Below are 16322 nucleotides of genomic sequence, written 5' to 3'. Positions count from 1 at the left end.
TGAGCCCTATTCATTGTGATTACAAAATTAATCTGGGGAATTTCTTGAGAATTAATACATCTTAAAAACTATCCAGATGTTTCTAATGTATATCTCTGGTTGAGGAGTAAACTACTAGAAAAATCAAGTAATGTTATCAACCATTGAACACCTGATAAAACCACCAGGGAACATAGAATATAGTTTAACATGACTGACATCATAATCAATCTTTCAACCAATGTGGTGCTCTAGTTTTCTAAAAAAATATATAATATTTGTTTTTCACTGGCACTCAAAGATAAACAAGATACTAACAGATGTTATCTACATTTATATATTAAATATCGGAAACTCAAAAATGTTGTTATTCATTCTTAAGCAATCCCCCTATTCTATAACACATTTAACAAGATAGCCAAATTTCCATTTGAGGACAAGTACACTTGAGTTTGAGCAAACTCTGGGAGATGGTGAAGGACAGGAAAGCCTGGTGTGCTGCAGTCCATGGGGTCGTAGAGCTGGACACGACTGAGCGACTCAACAACAACAACACTAAACACTAGGGCTTCCCAGGTGGCTCAGGGGTAAAGAATCTGCCTAATGATTTTTGCACAAGCAAATCCTAAAATATTCTATCATGAGTTCTAAGAAAAAGATAAAAGAGAAAAGGGAGAAAAATACAAGAGTCAAACTAAAGTGTTATTCTACATCCCTGAGGGAAGGGATGAATAGAGAGAAAGGAAGCTGTGACATACATTACAAATTTGCCACTTTATCTCTGAGCTGATCTCTGAGCTGTCAAATGGACTGGTAGACCAACTACAGAGTCCTTTCCATTATAACAAGTAGGCAATTTCTTTTCTGTCTCTAAATTTTTTCAATTTATATACTTTTAATTGGAGGATAATTGCTTTACAATATTGTGTTGGTTTTTGCCATATATCAACATGAGTCAGTCATAGGGATACATATGTCACCCTCCTCTTAAACCTCCCTCCATCCTCCCACCCCTCTAGGTTGTCACAGAGCACCAGATTTGAGCTCCCTGCATCATACAGCAAATTTCTACTGGCTATGTAATTTTACAAATGGTAATTGTTTACTTTGCTTTCCCCTCCTTACCTATCTCTCCCCTGCTTGTTACTTGGATTTCTCTAATAGCATTATTACTACTGCCACTGGCTGGGCCTGAGTGAAAAGCTGCTCTTTAACATGAGAGTGTGGGGTGTTGGAAGTGAGAGGCATAATTTGTGATGCTAAGAACAAATGAGTACATACTTTGCTAGGATCCTGGTCTCCAGTCTCTCTCCTAACTTTAATCTCCTGGGCAAGAGGAATATGTGAATCCTACAGAATGAGCCAAAGGGAATTACATGAGTCTGGATTTCACATGGAGAGTTGGACTAGACATGGTGAAAGTATGCCCACCGTAGTGTGTGAAGTAAGGGTAAGTAACAGATTTAGTCAGAACTCAGAGAGCAACATAGCCAGGCAGAGAATCCATATAGTGGTTTGGCAAAAGACTACAGCTGTAAAAGTGTTCCAAGCATCAGATCTGGGAAGTGAGGCTAGACCACAAATGGAAATATCAGCTAAAATTTGGATGTAAAATGTGTGATGGGTCAGCGGTTAATAACGATGATATAACAAATGTTTACCAAAGACCACGTGCCAGTAACTAAGCTAAAAACCTTAAATAAAGTACTTCACTAATTCTCACAACACCCTCATGAAATTGATTATGTACCATATAACAGATGGCAGGCAAACTGAGACTCAGAGAAGTAGGTTGAGCTGCCCAGTATCACTTGACCAGCAAGTGGTAAACAAGGGTACATACTCAGGCCATCGATTCCATAACATTACAGAGGCCAAAGGTCATTTCAGGAACTTGGAGCAGTTCCTTCTCCACTTTCTCCTTACCAGAACTTCTCCCCAAACTGAGGTCTGTTCCCCTATATTTCTGGGTAGGGTGCCAATCACCATGCAAGTTTAGGTGGTTGACCATGCTTCAGTGTGGGAGATTGTCATGACAAGACAGGAGAGCTGATGGGCTCTCTGAAGATATTTCTGTTCTACCTCCTCACTGCTAGGTAAAAGACATCTGAGGCAGGATAAAATTTACTAAGCAATCAGAAGAGACTAGCATAAAAGTGAAAGGGTAACTCGGCCCCAATCCAACCTCTTCCAGAAGGTCTGAGTTTCTGCTTTCTCTTGGTGGTTGGTAATGGATTTTGTGCCACCTGACCCAAAATGAAAGCTTCTTGATATCTGTTGTCCAACCTTATCAAGGCTCTTTTGTGAGAGGAGAACTTAGCTCTGTAGTCCTCAGGGGAAAGAGAAGAGGACTGGGTTTAAAGGAGGTGTTGCTCAAATGTAGCAGTGGTTCCTAGGACTGGAGGAAAGACAAGCAGAACTGGGTTCTACAAAGGGTTGTGTCCTTTGGTGCAGTCCCCAAGGTCACACGAGGGCTACTGATGTGGAAAAAAGATGTGTTCCCAGAGGTGGGGGCTGCTAAACATCCAGTAGCACAACCTTGAGAGTTTCAGCCAAAGATTCTGGAACCACCCTGGCAGAGAAGCTGTATGTGGTATTACCTGTCTTTGAATGGACAATAACGTTGTGTTCTGTGAGCCTCTTGGTGGCAACTTGGAAGGACCAAAGACTAGAGATCTTTGTTTTTTTCCCCTCTGAGAAGGTATATTACACTAAAGATTATTATTAGGTATCATTCCACCCCTGTAAATAGGGACTCAGAGTCAGATATAATTTAATTTATAAAACTTAAACATCATTTTACTTGCACCTCATGATTTTGGAAAGATACTGGAAATATTTTCCGTGTTAACCTTGATTATCCTATTTATATATGCAAATTTTATTTATTTATTTTTTTTGCACACTGTTCAGGACTTTATTTAAAAGTTAGCAAACAATACTGTAGAAACATTGATATGTAAATTTGTAAAATGCTGCATCTTAAATTTAGTTGGCAAAGACCACATTTAGCTATAAGCATGAATTTAGTCTTCCACGTAGAAACGAGATACTAAACTAAAAAAAAATAGCTTCCTATTGTTTGAAAACACCGGTTTAAGCAGAGGACTGTAAAAATGCATATTTTTTTAAGGAAAGAATTGACTGTACAAGAGTACTCCCCTTTCACAGTATTCCTTTTTACTTCATATGTGAGTTATTGTTTATGCTGTAAGATTTAACTGTCACTGCACTAAAAGGCAACTATTTAGGGAAGAGGCTGAAAAAGGAAAAAGGAACGTATGTAAGGCAATAGTTCCTTTAGGTACAATAAGCATAATAGTGTTTTAGGAAGACAAGATAAAAATAACTCAAGGCTAGCTTGGTTCTCACTGAATAAAAACAATGGGCTAAATACTGAGCTCTTCTGTGAATCTAATAATCAATGCCTTGGTAATACTGGTAATCTCTGGGTAGTCATCTTGGTACTGGCCATGTTAGTCATCTGAGTATTCTGCCTGAAAATCACTGATTTCTGACCCACTGGTTCCTGTTCCTTGGCTTCCATTGTGAATGACAGGTTCTGTGGGAGAAGCACAATATTTGGGATCACACACTTGCCGCCCAAGGCCGCACACACTCATTCCTTTCTGGGAAGCAACTTTGTTGGTACCCATCTGTAGGGAAATTGTGGAGTTCTCCATGGGTTGTAACGTTAGCGTCTGATCATAGATATCTCTTTGGGTACCCAGTGCTAACATCCCTGCCTGGCTGCCTCCTTTGTTGGTGCCCATTTGCAGGATAATTGTGGTCTGATCAAAAGGTTTGTCAATTTGCATTTTGGGATCATAAAGATGCCTTCTCATCCCATAGGCTGTCATACCTGCTTGAGTGGTGTATTTCTTGGTTCCCATCTGCAAACTAATTACACTTTGGCCAGCTTTTAATTTTCCTTCATCAAAACATCTTGTTTGTTTTTCTGCATACTTATCTCCAATGTCAATGGTTGTATGGAATCCTTTTGTTTGGGCCAGACCTGCTAGGGCCACCAACGTAGTCTGAACCTCATGTTTCCATTCTCAAAAAGATCATTTGCTTCAAATATATCATGTGGCTTAATATGTCCTGTGGCTTAATGTCATAAGCCTGAATAGCTTTAATAAATTTGCTGATATTCTCCAACTGAGGCCAGTTTAATGAGGACTCATTGACCTTCTTCACTGAGCCTGGCTATAGCTTGTTTATGAGTTCACAGAGGTTAATGCCATCTTTCAAGCCCAGCTAGAAGTTGGTGCCAATGCTCATGCCTGTCACCTCTTCTGTCCAATTGTGGAGATCTTCTTCTGCCTAATGATCATACTTGGAAGCTATCTGGTTCTTGACCTCGGCCGAGAGCCCATAGGAAGGGCCCTTGTTGAAGTGGGTCATGATGATTTTGGCGGCAGGAAGAGGCTGGGTCGGGGGATTGGCTAGTCTGGGGGATTCCCACACTTGGCTTCCCTGCTCCTGGCCCCAAGGAGTGGCCTAACCACAAGATGTTCAGAGCTCGCTCCCCTGGGTGGCGCAGGAGTCGCTGGGACATGGCGGCGGAATGCGGGTGGTACCTCGGCTACGAGTACTACCTCACAGTACTCGGCTTGTAGTACTACCTTGTAGTACTCAGCTATGAGTACTACCTCAGCTACTCGGCTACGAGTATTACTGTGGAACACGGGAAGTGCCTCGGCTCCTCTGCTGCCCTGGCTACGAGGTCCCGCAGAGGTTCCCGTTCGGCTCCGGAGTCCCACACGAACTATATATATGCAAATGTTTTAAGTATTTAATGGAGCTAAATCCTCTTGTACAGAAGGGGGAACTGAGACATGATGAGATATTAAAACGAGTTAATGTCTATGTTTTAGTGTGCTAGCACAGAAGAAAGAACCATAAACCGAATTCACATGTACCATGAGGAAACATTTCATTGAAAGTAACTACAACAACAAATATAATTCAGCACTGATGAAGGGATGTGCAACTGACCTTGGATCTGGGCAGACGTTGGATGGGGCCCCGCAGTCACTCGCCAGAAGCCTGAATCACTGATTGGGGTATTTGGCCTTCTGGAAGGCTCTAGCACATGCAGTTGACTCCCCCATTCAGTCCTTTGGTAGTACCACTCAAGCATAGCCTTAGGACCAGAACCCATCCCTGCATCTGTCTGGGAGGCACACAAACACTGTGACCCTCAGTTAGGGGTGAGCAGTAGACAGGGATCAGGATCTGCTTAATAGATGGCATGAACCATACTCATAGACAAGCCTAGGACAAGCAACCTCTGGCACCTGGAGCACCCAAATTTTCTTATTCTAGGACTCCCCTGCTGCTCAGTAGAACTCGCAAGATCCCCAGAGATGAGGCTCAGGCAACCCCATCTGGTCTATCTTCTCCCTGCCCCCACTACATATATATATGCATACACACACACATACACATGAAGCCACACAGCACAACCTGCAGCTTCCAACTGTGCCCTCTGCCTTCCTGGTGTTAAAATTAAATACAAAAGAAACTAGACCCCCAAATTCCCTAAGCAGTCAAAATCATTTAAGCCAGATAAGTGAAACTTAGTTTTTCGTGCAAAACAAGTGAAACACAACTCGGGCTGCCTTTTAGGTTGCTTCTCAGGCTGCTTCTCATAAATGCCTTCTATAATCATAAAAGAACAGTCATCTTCCTAAGAAAGGTATAAGAGAGTAAATTTTAACCAGTTCATTGCCATCTGGGAACCACCACTGTAATAACCAATCATTATAAAGTAAAACAACTTCCTCATTTTCACTTTATAAGCCATCTTGTAATATCATGCCTCTAAACTTCATAGCAGTCTTTGAATTTAAAAGCTCCCAGTTGGACAGGTGTTCTTATATGAACAAACAAACAAAGCTTTAACCAAAAAGGAATTTCACTGATTAATACAACAAAGTCTGAGGGCAAATTTGATCCTTAGCAGAGATACTCAGCTGATGTCATCAGAAATGAGTTCCTCTCTACTTTTACATTCTCTGTCTTTTGACTTTATTCTCAGGTTTTACACACTGGCAGCATGGCTGCCAACTAGGTCAGGGTTGTCTTCTCCCAAGTTCAAGAGCGGTTAAAAATGTGGCATTTCTCTCATGATACCTCTTGCAAAAGCCTCATTGGCTTCAGTTGGGTCACCGAACCATTCACTTTAACTAGGTTATTAGAAATTATGGCCAGAACTAAGTCCCTCGGATGCCATGAGTGTAGGGATGATTAGGGACTACAACTCCACCTGCACAAGGCTGAAGAGGAAAATAGAAGGACTCTTTCAGAAGGCTGAGTACATGCTAACTATTCAAATAAAAACAAAGATGTCCACTTCAGCCTCTTTCACCTTGTCCACGTCTTACCTACTGGCCTAGAGCCACAAATTGGCCCTTGAGGCTCTGAAATTTAAATTGACAGTTATGTGTATGTGTGTGTTAGGTGTTCAGTCATGTTTGACTCTTTGAGACCTCATGGACTGTAGGCCACCAGGCTCCTCTATGTATGGGATTCTCCAGGTAAGAATACGGGAGCGGGTAGCCATTCCCTTCTCTACGGGATCTTCCTGACTTAGGGATTGAACCCAGGTCTCCTGCATTGCAAAGGGATTCTTTATCATTTGAGCCACCAGGGAAGTTTTTCTGTGTGTAGTAAGCTGCAATAAGGACCCCCTCCCCCAAAATATAACCAGGTATGGATTCGTGAGAGCTGTGAATGTTTTCTTATATGCAAAAAAAAATGTGCTTTGCTATTATGAGTAAGTTAGGACTCTTGAGATGAAGAGATTATCCCGGTTACCTCAGTGAATCCTAAATTCAATCACAAGTGTCCTTATAAAAGGGACTTGAATCCATAAACTGTTTTGGTGAGGGCAACCCAATCCTAGTTCCTTTCCTCATCTCTCATTCTCTCCTCATCACTATCTGTCAAGGATTGACTCCATAGCTGAGTAACACAGTTCCCAGAAAGAAAGCCTCAAGCAGATCAGGAAGACAGGCGATCACTAAAAATATAATCCTTGCCCTGGGTCCAAGTGCTCCGTCTGCCCCCCTCACAAGGGGGCAGAGAAATGGTCCTTCTTTGATACTAGCTCTGGATTCACAGACCTTTCTCAGATGAGAAGAAAGCAGATTTTTCACACTCTCCCACCTATCACTGTTGCCAAGACATGACACAGTGGGACTGTGTTTCAGGGGCAACAGAGGCAGTTCAGAGGCTGCTTACAAGGCAAGCAACAGGAAATGAGCCCAAGGATGAGAGTCAGTTATATCCCAGGAGAATCTGACAATAGAATAGCAATGTTCCCAGAGCATAAGGATGTGAGAGATTAGATGAAGAATTTCTTCAAGGGTCAAAGGGTCAAGGGAGATAGTCAAGGGTGAGGAATTCACAGCTTCTCAACCACAATCAAGAAAAAAGAAAAAGAAAAAATAAATAAATAAATAAATAAAATGCTGCAGAGAAAAAAAAAAAAAAAAGAGAGAGACATCCTGAGAGCCAGCCAGCTAGGAAACTCCCAAAAATCTAAACAGAAATCTAAACAGTCTAGTGACTCAGAGTTCAAAGAATGCTCCCTTCTACCCTGAAGATTCAGCAAAGCCATATCTTATAGAACCTCTTGCTGAGAAGTTAAAACTGTCATTGGAAGTTCAACCGTACAGCCAGTCATCAGCCATATCTTTGAAGAGACCCCTGCTTTAATCTCCCTGGGATTTGGCAGTTTCCCAGATTGCTGTATGCCCACGTGGAGGACAGTAGGAGTACTGATGAAACTAGGAGCCCTGGATTCCTCAGTTTCAGGCCTCCTGGAGGAACCAGGACAATTTAGAGGCAACTGATAAAAGGGAGGCCACGGGAGACCTGAATCAGGAGAGCATCAGGATAATGATGTAAGATTGAGATCTTTCTATACCAAGACTGAAGAGACACCCTGCCCAGTGAGTGCAGTCAGTCAACAGGGCACCTCATGTGAAGTTGTGTTATTGTGTCCCCGTACCCAGCAGGAAGAACAGACTCCTCCAAGAGGTAATTTCTAAAGAAAGAGGCATGCGTTTCAGTAACTTAGTTGCATGAATAACTATCAAAGGGCAAAAAGGTTCTTTGCACAAAGGAGTCCCAGCTGAAAGCAGAGCTGTCTTGCTAGATAGAGGGGAATTGAACTGCAGGAACATGAGGCCTTCAGGGATCTTACCAAGGAATAGAAATTGGGATTAGATGTTGACCTCATGCATGAGAGGAAAGTTAGTTCAGGAGGGAACTTCAGGCACAAGCCGAGCAGTAACTGGATGTTTCTATAATGAGCGGAATCCTTTTCACTTAAGCAAAGCTGGGGTTCTGCCTTCTGTTTTGCTCTGGAGAGAGATATTCTCTCTACCTTCCAAGGCTATTCACCATTCAAATATCCTTGAAAAGATGATCTGGAATATTTAAGTCTGGGTCTTGATATAAGAGATGCATAAACATGAGAGCCACATGAAAACATGGGCAAAACACTCTCTGACATAAATCACAGCAGGATCCTCTATGACCCAGAGTAATGGAAACAAAAGTAAAAATAAACAAATGGGACCTAATGAAAAGCTTTTGCACAAAGAAGGAAACTATAAGCAAGGTGAAAAGACAGCCTTCAGAATGGGAGAAAATAATAGCAAATGAAGCAACTGACAAAGAATTAATCTCAAAAATATACAAGTAGCTCACGCAGCTCAATACCAGAAAAATAAACAATCCAATCAAAAAATGGGCCAAAGAACTAAACAGACACTTCTCCAAAGAAGACATACAGATGGCTAACAAACACATGAAAAGATGCTCAACATCACTCATTATCAGAGAAATGAAAATCAAAACCACAATGAGGTACTATCTCATCTGGTCAGAGTGGCTGCTATCAAAAAGTCTATAAACAATAAATGCTGGAGAGGGTGTGGAAAAAAGGGAACCCTCTTACTGTTGGTGGGAATGCAAACTAGTACAGCCATTATAGAAAACAGTGTGGAGATCCCTTAAGAAACTGGAAATAGAACTGCCTTATGACCCAGCAATCCCACTGCTGGGCATACAAACCGAGGAAACCAGAATTGAAAGAGACACATGTACTCCAGTGTTCATCACAGCACTATTTACAATAGGTAGGATATGGAAGCAACCTAGATGTCCATCAGCAGACAAATGGATAAGAAAGCTGTGGTACATATATACAGTGGAATATTACTCAGCTATTAAAAAGCATGCATTTGAATCAGTTCTAATGAGGTGGATGAAATTGGAACCTACTATACAGAGTGAAGTGAGTCAGAAAGAAAAACACCGATACAGTATATTAACACATATATATGGAATTTAGAAAGATGGTAATGATGACCCTATATGCAAGATATCAAAAGAGACACAGAGATAAAGAAGACTTTTGGACTCTGTGGGAGAAGGCGAGGGTGGGATGATTTGAGGGAATAGCATTGAAACATGTACATTACCATATGTGAAATAGATCGCCAGTCCAGGTTCAATGCATGAGACAGGGCGCTCAGAACCAGTGCACTGGGACGACCCTGAGGGATGGGATGGGGAAGGAGGTGGGAAGGGTTTTCAGGATGGGGGACACATGTACATCTGTGGCTGATTTGTGTCAATGTATGGCAAAAGCCACTACAATACTGTAAAGTAATTAGCCTCCAATTAAAATAAATAAATATTTTTTTTTTTTTAAAGAAAGCTGTCTTCCAACCATAGTGGGAAATCAACCTTTGTCTTATATCTCTTTCAACTTGATACTTCATTTTTATTTAGTCATGCAGTGGAATTAGAAGCATGCAATTATATAGATTGATTAAATACTTTTCAAGTAGTCCCTTTAAATGAATATTCTTTTGATTATTATTGAATGTAACACTTTAAATGGATTCACCTAAGAATTTTACTTTACTTTGTGTGAATTCTGTCCATGTCCTTTGTTATTTACCAATTCACTATTAGGCTAGAATGTGCTACTACTTGGCCTTAAAACTACAAATGATAAACCTTAAGAATAAAGGCAAGTGTTGGCTGAAGTTGACCTGGATAGGTCTAGCCATTGCTGTTGACAAGGTTCTGGAATAAGGGCCCTACCTATCCATACCCCCTCAATTCCTTCACTTATCTAAAATCCAAGGACTCAGTGTCTCCTTTCACCCAATTTTAGACAAGGACTGACTATAAAAATACACATATATCCAGATGCCAGTAAATATGAAATACTTCCATAGTTTTTACAAAAATAGTCAAAGAGCAAAGGAAGTGAAAAGTTTCTGTGGTTTAGAATAGTTTATATAACTAACCAAGAATATGCAGTGGAATTTCTAAAAAGAAATAGATTATCATATAGAACAGAATTTTCCTTCACAAATAATACAGCTAAGGTATATTTTTCAACTAAATTATTGTATAGAAAGTCCCCATGAAGTTAATGATCTATACATTATATTGTTTTGGTATTGGAATACTATTTAACTAAGGAAATTTTCCTTTATTTTCGTGGTTCAAAAATCCAAACAACACGAAAAGGTACATAGTAAAGAAGCTCCCTCTGAATCTTGTCCCTATCTAGTCTATAGGTTTATTCATTTCCTGTGCATCTTTATCAAACACATCAGGCATATTTTCTTATTTTTCTCCTTCCTTTCATAAAAGATATATACATTGTTCTGTCCTTCACTTTTTATATTTAAAATCATATCTTGAGATTGTTCTATATTAGAATATAGAGTTTTTCTTCATATTTTTGTACCATTTGTAATAATTATTTGACCTATACCCTTTAATGGACATTTGTATCATTTCTTATTGTTGCTGTTCAGTCACTAAATCATGTCTGACTCTTTGCCACCCCATGGACTGCAGTACTCCAGGCTTCCCTGTCCTTCACCACCTCCTGGAGCTTGCTCAAACTCATGTCCATTGAGTCTGTGATGCCATCCAACCATTTTGCCCTCCATCATCCCCTTCTCCTCCTGCCTTAATCTTTCCCAGCATCAGGGTCTTTTCTAATGAGTCAACTCTTCATATCAGGTGGCCAAAGTATTGGATGGAGTTTCAGCTTCAGCATCAGTCTTTCCAATGAGCGTTCAGGATTGATTTCCTTTAGAACTGACTGGTTTGATCTCTGTGCTGTTCAAGGGACTCTCGAGATTCTTCTCCAGCACCACAATTCAAAAGTATCAATTCTTCAGCCCTCAGTCTTCTTTATGGTCCAACTTTCACACCATACATGTCTACTGGAAAAACCATAGCTTTGAATATATGGACCTTTGCTGGCAAAGTAATGTCTCTGCTTTTTAATATGCTGTCTAGGTTTGTCATGGAGAGGGCAACAGCACCCCACTCCAGTACTCTTGCCTGGAAAATCCCATGGATGGAGGAGCCTAATAGGCTGCAGTCCATGGCGTTGCAAAGAGTCGGACACGACTGAGCGACTTCACTTTCACTTTTCACTTTCATGCATTGGAGAAGGAAATGGCAACCCACTCCAGTGTTCTTGTCTGGAGAGTCTCAGGGACGGGGGAGCCTGGTAGGCTGCCGTCTCTGGGGTCGCACAGAGTCGGACACAACTGAAGTGACTTAGCAGCAGGAGGTTTGTCATATTCAATTTTGCAGAATTCCACAGTCATGTTTTCAAAGATATACATTGCTTAATAATACATTCTAATACTTGAAATTCTATTATATGTTAAATTTAGATGGTTGTCACTTCAAAGCATTTGGTCAACATGGTGACTGATGATATCTTTGATAGCTTTGGTAAATATACTTGGAAAATTTATACCACAAAACAGATACTCTCAGATAACTAGGGGTTGACAAAGTGTTACAAGTCCTATATGTAGCAATTCAGCAGTGTCTGTGCAAGTTGGAAACACTTTGATTCAGCCATTTGATTTCTGTTGACTTCACTTCTCTCTAGGTTTGTCATAGCTTTTCTTTCAAGGAGCAAGCATCTTTTAATTTCATGGCTGCAGTCACCATCTGCAGTGATTTTGGAGCCCACGAAAATAAAATCTGTCACTGTTTCCATTGTTTCCCTATCTAGTTGCCATGAAGTGATGGGACCAGATGCCGTGTTCTTAGTCTTTTGAATGTTGAGCTTTAAGCCAGCTTTTTCACCCTCCTCTTTCACCTTCATTAGGAGGCTCTTCAGTTCCTCTTTGTTTTCTGCCATAAAGGTGCTGTCATCTACATTGTACCATTTCTAAGTTTATACTGTTTCAAATAGTGTGTTAATATATATATGCATATACTACACATACAATATATTGAATATATTGTATATATATGATATAGACTATGTATACAATATATACAATATATTATTGTATATGGCAATATACAATGACACAATTTATATTTGTTCTATCATATATGTACAACATAAATTCCCAGAAATCAGAAGGCTGATTCAAAGGGTTTCCAACTTGCACAGACACTGCTGAGTTGCTACAAAAAAGACTTGTAACACTTTGTAAACCCCTAGTTATCTGAGAGTATCTGTTTTGTGGTATAAATTTTCCAAGTATATTTACCAAAGATATCATTAATCAAACCATGTTGACCAAATGGTTTGAAGTGATAACTATCTAGATTTAACATATAATAGAATTTAAAGTATTAGAATATATTATTAAGCAATGTATATCTTTGAAAACATGACTATGGAAATCTGCCAAGTTGTCAAAAATAAAGTTTAAACACTACAGGAGATTATTAAGTATCTGTCAAATGATTAACAAGAATTTTATTATCATTGCTATAGAAGATAATCTTCTGTATGTCAATAACTGAGATTATGTTTTCCTAAATTTTATCAACTAATGAGGGAAAAATAAATTTACTCCTGATTAGAAACTTCATTCAGAAAATTCTAACCATAAAGGAAGATACAATAGGTTTCTATTTCTTTAGAATAGGAAAGTAGTTCAAACAGCAGGGTTTAAATCCTGGGTTTGAATGCCAGTGCTGTTGACTACTGTAGTCAGTTCTTCTTTCCCTCTCTCTCCTTGCCATGCCCCCATGCGGGCAGAGAACACTTCCCTGATGACTGACTTTGGGCTTGACCTGTGACTCGCCATGACCCTGGAATAGAAATTCAAGTGACAGTATGCCAGTCCCCGTTACGTAATCTTTTCCCTTTGGACTTCTTCCTTCCCCCATGAGAACAGCTTGCCTCAGAGAGTGGATCTTTATTTCAGAATGAAAAAATACTCAGAGAAGACTTGAATCCAACTAATAGTCTGAAGCCAGGCCCAGCTGAACCCAAACAAGCCTGGTCAAAGAAGTTTGTACCAATTTATCTACAGATATATGAGATTTTCAGGATTTTTTGTTTGTTTGTTTGGGATTTTTTTTTTTTCTGCTGCTGCGAAAGCTGACCAATACATCTACTAATTATAACTTCATAAAGATTCCTCAAACTCTACATCACCATTTTCTTATCTGTGAAGTGAAAATAATAATAATGCTTAATTTACCGAGTTTTCAGGATTAAAAGCAATAATGTAGGTAAAGCATTTAGCATGGGAAGCCAAGAAAGTACCCTTGCCTTTCTACCTTGTGAGAGTAGAGTGAGCAGATAACTATGAATGAGGCGATGGGGCTCTCATTTCACCAGACCACCAGTTGGCTAGCACCACGATCTTGGACTTCTTAGTCTCCAGAATTGTGAGAAATAAATGTTTATTGCTGCTACTGCTGCTGCTAAGTCACTTCAGTTGTGTCCAACTCTGTGCGACCCCATAGACGGCAGCCCACCAGGCTCCCCTATCCCTGAGATTCTCCAGGCAAGAACACTGGAGTGGGTTGCCATTTCCTTCTCCAATGCATGAAAGTGAAAAGTGAAAGTGAAGTCGCTCAGTTGTGTCCGACTCTTAGCAACCCCATAGGACTGCAGCCCACCAGGCTCCTCCATCCATGGGATTTTCCAGGCAAGAGTACTGGAGTGGGGTGCCATTACCTTCTAAGTAAAAAGTGAAAGTCACTCAGTCACGTCCAACTCTTTGCAATGCCATAGACTATATAGTCCATGGAATTCTCCAGGCCAGAAGACTGGAGTGGATAGCCATTCCCTTCTTCAGGGGATCTTCCCAACCCAGGGATTGAACCCCAGGTCTCCCACATTGCAGGCAATTCTTTGCCAGCTGAGCCACAAAGGAAGCCCTTATATTTATAACCACCCAGGTTATGGTGCTCTTGTTACAGTAGCACAAATAGAACTAAAAGAGGCATCTTTTTTTTTTAATGTATTAGTCTTAGACCTTGATTAAATATACACTCCATCCTTCTTTTATACATGTGTGTGTGTGCATGCTATATGCTGTGCTTAGTCTCTCAGTCATGTCCAGCTCTTTGCAACCCCATGGACTACAGCTCACCAGGCTCCTCTGCCCATGGGGATTCTCCAGGCAAGAATACTGGAGTAGGTGGCCATGCCCACCTCCAGGGGATCTTCCCAACTCCGAGATTGAACTGAGGTCTCCCACATTACAGGCAGATTCTTTACTGTCTCAGCTATCAGGGAAACCCATATGTGTGTGTGTGTGTGTGTGTGTGTGTGTGTGTGTATATATATATATATATATATATATTTACACACACATACTTTTTCCCACCTATATTCAAACATACAGAGAGAACTCTTTTCCTAGGTTTTCTTATTTTTCCCATAAGTTAGATTATACTATCTAAACTCATTTGTTTGAATTTATTTTTCCACTCAAATATATATCAGGTACAGATTTCCAAGTCAATAACTAAAAACCTAACATTATTTTTAGAAATTTCTAAAAGTACCTTCAATGTTTACTTCATACATTCTTAAGAACAAGATAAAAGGTAACCAGTTAAAATATGTCATTTATGCCTCTAAGTCTTTCTACCTTCTCACTTGTGATTTCTTCTAAGTTTATTGAGTTACTGTACCTCCAGAGACTTAATATTCAAATCTATCCTCATTTTTGAATGACTGACTTTTAAATATAAAATGATAAATAGAAAATAAGATGGTAAATGGAAAATGCCTTGTGAAATTATGTAGTTAATGACAAGGTGGTCATTGGAGATCTTCACCAAAAAAAAAAAACTCTTAAATTGTGGAATGCAACATAGCTGAAGCCAGGGGTGAAGTCTCCTAATGGTTCACTTTAGATTTTAGTGTTTGGGATTCAGTTCAGTTCAGTTCAAACACTCAGTCGTGTCCAACTCTTTGCGACCCCATGAATCGCAGCACGCCAGGCCTCCCTGTCCATCACCAACTCCCGGAGTTCGCTCAGACTCATGTCCATCGAGTTGGTGATGCCATCCAGCCATCTCATCCTCTGTCTTCCCCTTCTCCTCCTGCCCCCAATCCCTCCCTGCAACAGAGTCTTTTCGAATGAGTCAACTCTTCGCATGAGTTGGCCAAAGTACTGGGGTTTCAGCTTTAGCATCATTCCTTCCAAAGAAATCCCAGGGCTGATCTCCTTCAGAATGGACTAGTTGGATCTCCTTGCAGTCCAAGGGACTCTCAAGAGTCTTTTCCAACACCACAGTTCAAAAGCATCAATTCTTCGGTGTTCAGCTTTCTTCACAGTCCAACTCTCACATCCATACATGACCACAGGAAAAACCATAGCCTTGACTAGGTGGACCTTTGTTGGCAAAGTAATGTCTCTGCTTTTCAATATGCTATCTAGGTTGGTCATAACTTTTTTTCCAAAGAGTAAGAGTCTTTTAATTTCATGGCTGCAATCACCATCTGCAGTGATTTTGGAGCCCAAAAAAATAAAGCCTGACACTGTGCCCACTGTTTATGCATCTATTTCCCATGAAGTGATGGGACTGGATGCCATGATCTTCGTTTTCTGAATGTTGAGCTTTAAGCCAACTTTTTCACTCTCCTCTTTCACTTTCATCAAGAGCCTTTTAAGTTCCTCTTCCTTTCTGCCATAAAGGTGGTGTCATCTGCATATCTGAGGTTATTGATGTTTCTCCCAGCAATCTTGATTCCAGCTTGTGTTTCTTCCAGTCCAGCATTTCTCATAATGTACTCTGCATATAAGTTAAATAAGCAGGGTGACAATATACAGCCTTGATGTTCTCCTTTTCCTATTTGGAACCAGTCTGTTGTTCCACGTCCAGTTCTAACTGTTGCTTCCTGACCTGCATACAGGTTTCTCAAGAGGCAGGTCAGGTGGTCTGCTATTCCCATCTCTTAAAGAATTTTCCACAGTTGACTGTGATCCACACAGTCAAAGGCTTTGGCATAGTCAATAAAGCAGAAATAGATGTTTTTCTGGAACTCTCTTGCTTTT

General features: G+C 40.4%; 1 long non-coding RNA gene and 1 pseudogene across 5 annotated transcripts in view; both read right to left on the bottom strand.

Moving 5' to 3' along the window:
- The window catches only part of LOC123332811, a 131228-nt gene that overhangs the window by 102076 nt on the left and 12830 nt on the right, over nucleotides 1–16322 (bottom strand). The gene's annotated exons all lie outside the window — the stretch shown is intronic.
- On the bottom strand, nucleotides 2854–4406 carry LOC102404832 (annotated as a pseudogene).

The sequence above is a fragment of the Bubalus bubalis genome, chromosome 3 (genome assembly GCF_019923935.1).
Source record: "Bubalus bubalis isolate 160015118507 breed Murrah chromosome 3, NDDB_SH_1, whole genome shotgun sequence".
Lineage (NCBI taxonomy): Eukaryota > Metazoa > Chordata > Mammalia > Artiodactyla > Bovidae > Bubalus > Bubalus bubalis.
This window is presented reverse-complemented; position numbering and strand designations above follow the sequence as displayed.